This window comes from Oncorhynchus mykiss, chromosome 19 (assembly GCF_057628025.1).
Source record: "Oncorhynchus mykiss isolate SJ-2025 chromosome 19, ASM5762802v1, whole genome shotgun sequence".
Classification (NCBI taxonomy): Eukaryota; Metazoa; Chordata; class Actinopteri; order Salmoniformes; family Salmonidae; genus Oncorhynchus; species Oncorhynchus mykiss.
This window is the reverse complement of record NC_143040.1, coordinates 66,655,312-66,658,568: the sequence shown is the minus strand read 5'-3', so window position 1 is coordinate 66,658,568 and position 3,257 is coordinate 66,655,312. Positions and strand designations below refer to the sequence as shown.

The window sequence follows — 3,257 nt, the reverse complement described above, 5'->3', positions numbered from 1 at the left end:
ACAGGGAGATACAATGAGTGTGTGTGTGTCAGTTATGCCCAAGCCTCTTGATCCAGCAGTGGCCTCTTTGACCAAATCAAAACGCTTGAGTGCTGGGTCAGGCTCACCAAAACAAAACACGTCGTCAACACGTTGCGCAACAGGAAATGAAACTGAGCATTCTTATTCAACAAGGTCAGATAGTATCTCCCTGTTCCAGAAACGCTTTTCTTCTGTTACGTGCTCAGTGAACACTATCCTAGTCATGTACTATATGACTACTTCTACCTGCTGTTTCCAGAACCCTCCGAAAGACAGACAGAGGTCAGAGAGGCTGGAGCAGAGGGTCACCATACTAGGGCGTCAACAAACAGAGAAGGTAGCCGAGCAGGGACATCGTTGGACATCATCGGACTGGAACAGAGAATGGGAAGACATCGTCAAAGCCATATAAACTTTATTTTGACGGTCAGAAGAAACCGTGTTCAACAGTCATTGTAATGACTGTTTGATGCTTAGCTTGAACTGTAAAAGAGTAAAAGAGAATTGAGGTATTAAAGTTCACACACCTTATTCTGAGGTGAAGAGATCCACACACGTAACATGGTGATAGGAGGTTACAGCAATTATCTAACAATGCACTGCATGCTTCAGCTTCCTGGTAACTTGTTACTTTAGCTTCCTGGTAACTTGTTACTTCAGCTTCCTGGTAACTTGTTACTTCAGCTTCCTGGTAACTTGTTACTTTAGCTTCCTGGTAACTTGTTACTTCAGATTCCTGGTAACTTGTTACTTCAGATTCCTGGTAACTTGTTACTTCAGATTCCTGGTAACTTGTTACCGGTAAAATCGACATCACAGAGGAGCATTGACTGTGAGAGGAAATATAACTAACAATGAATCAACAGAATCATCCTCATCATCATTTGAATAGATGTTAACCTTCGGTAACACAGGGGATGATCTCTCAAACAAATAAATATTTTTCAGACACTTTTGCATTTGTATCATTGGTATTCTACATGAGTCTAAACCTTTAGTTAGAAGACCACTCTGACCATTCTGAACCCTTAAGCACTTTCCACAAGTTTTCCTTTGTCTCGGGCAAAGCCATGTATACATTTGTGTGATGAATAGTCTTGTTTGTCAACAACAACAAAAAAAACGCAGCTGGTTCAGACAGGAAACCTGAGTGATGCATCAGCTGATAGCATCAGTTGATATTGCACCAGTTAGATCATCCCTCTACGTTAATACGGCAGTCTATATAGTCCGCTAGGCTCTGCACACACTCTGATGGCTGCCCTGGTGTTCTTGATGCCATGCTGTGGCAGTAATGTGTTACTCACCATGTCACCAGGTAACCTTTGTTTAGAACTAGGCAAGTCAGTTAAGAAAAGTTAGGGGGAATTTTTTATTTTATTTACAATGACGGCCTACACCAGCCAAATGTGCGCCACCCTATGGGACTCCCAATCACAGCCGGTTGTGATACAGCCTGGATTCAAAACAGGGCGTCTGTAGTGATGAGTCTAGCACTGAGATGCAGTGTCTTAGACCGCTGCACCTCTAGGGAGCCAATCATATCTGTGTTTTCTGCTTTTCCATCAGCCACCTGTTTGGTTCTGTGTTTGGTTCCTACAGGGGGATTGGTATGGCATTCCTTGCTCTCTGCCTTTAATTATTATTATGATCTTATCTTATGATGCATGCTCTGGCAGTGAGCTACGCCGAAGGAGCAGAGCCCAACTCCAAGACTATCATATATTGCATGTATTGTAATCTTTTCTAATAAATGGTTCATCAAACACGTGGCTTTCCTGACTGACCTGAGGTGTCTCAGAGAAAACAGGTGCTGTCCTAAAAGAGGCCAGTCTGAATGGGAAATGAAAATAAAATCGATATTATACAAGCAGTCTGCGAGCATGTTGCCATGCCGACAACAGGTAGCTAGGAGACAGACTATGGTTCAAGGCTTATATATGTAGATTATATTACACCTCTCAATATTCTGACTCCGTATGGTATCATTAAGCAATAAGCTACGAGGGCGTGTGTTATATGGCCAATATACCACGGCTATGGGCTGTTCTTAGGCACGACGCAACTGCTTTTTTCAGCCCTTTCCCATAGGTTATGGATGTGATTCAGATCTGGACTCTTCACTGGCCACTCCAGAACACTCCAGAACACTCCAGAACTCTCCAGAACTCTCCAGAACACTCCAGAACTCTCCAGAACTCTCCAGAACGTTTCTTCTTGAACCTTTCCAGGGTGCTTTTGATGTGTTTGGAGTTGTTGTCCAACTGGATGACCCACAACCTTCAAAAGAGAGACAGATTTTGGGTTGAACATTGCATTTCAAAACACCTTGATAATCTGTTGATTTCTTGCACACATTCAATTCCCCAAGTACCAGAGGCAGCAAAGCAACCCCACAGCATTATTGATCCTCACCCCATAATTGATTGTGCTATTTTCTTTTAAATCTTAATTTGGCGATGGTTTGGGGCGATGTTTAAGAAGAGATGCTGAACTGTTCTGGAGTGGCCAGCAAAGAGTCCAGATCTGAATAACATATAAAAACCTATGGCGAGATCTGAAGACAGCAGTTGGTGGAGGGCACCCCTGAAATATTGAAAAAAGGTGCAGCAAGCTCATTGATGGCTACAAGAAGCAGTGTATGTAGGGGACACATTTAGTTGGAGTGAACCTGGATGAGGGGGGTTCAACATGGAGTCAAGACACAAACGGTGTCCCATTTGGATTGAACCATTTCCTAGGTCCCCTGCCTGAGCTTTGGGAGTCCGGGCCTTCTGTAAGGCCTCCTGGCATTCCCTCTTTAAGACAGAGAACGAAGGGGACATGGTGGTGGAAGGAGCAGGCAGGGGAGCTCACCTCGTTCTCAATGTTAGGATTGGTGAGACCCTTGGAGGTCAAAGGTGAAGTCAGAGCCGAGATCTTCGTCCTCTTCCCTTCCGGATCGGCGGCCAGGGGTGTGAACATGCTCTTCCTCTGGAAACTAAAGGAGGGAGTGAACGAGCCAGAGATTTTCAGCCAAGTCACCTGAGCAGACTCCTGCAGCACTACTGGTTTTACCTGGTCCGCCATATTTGTTTCTGTAAAACTTTCCCTTGACACTATTGACTCTTTCCTCTCTGAACACTTTCTGGGGCATGCTGTCTGGACAGTGATGTTCTCTGGTTTAGGGATGTCTGGGCTGGTCATCTGGAGGAAGCTGAGGTGTGAGAGAAGGATTAGATGGGGCGTAAAGTTAT

General features: G+C 44.5%; 1 long non-coding RNA gene across 1 annotated transcript; it reads right to left on the bottom strand.

Annotated features, from left to right (window-relative positions):
- Positions 1 to 419: 419 nt before the first annotated feature.
- Positions 420 to 3,003, bottom strand: LOC149975299 (uncharacterized). The gene is made up of 2 exons (XR_016489059.1): positions 2,878 to 3,003; positions 420 to 2,301 (listed from the first exon to the last, which is right to left on the bottom strand). It is a non-coding gene; the product is annotated as an uncharacterized LOC149975299 (long non-coding RNA).
- Positions 3,004 to 3,257: the final 254 nt, after the last annotated feature.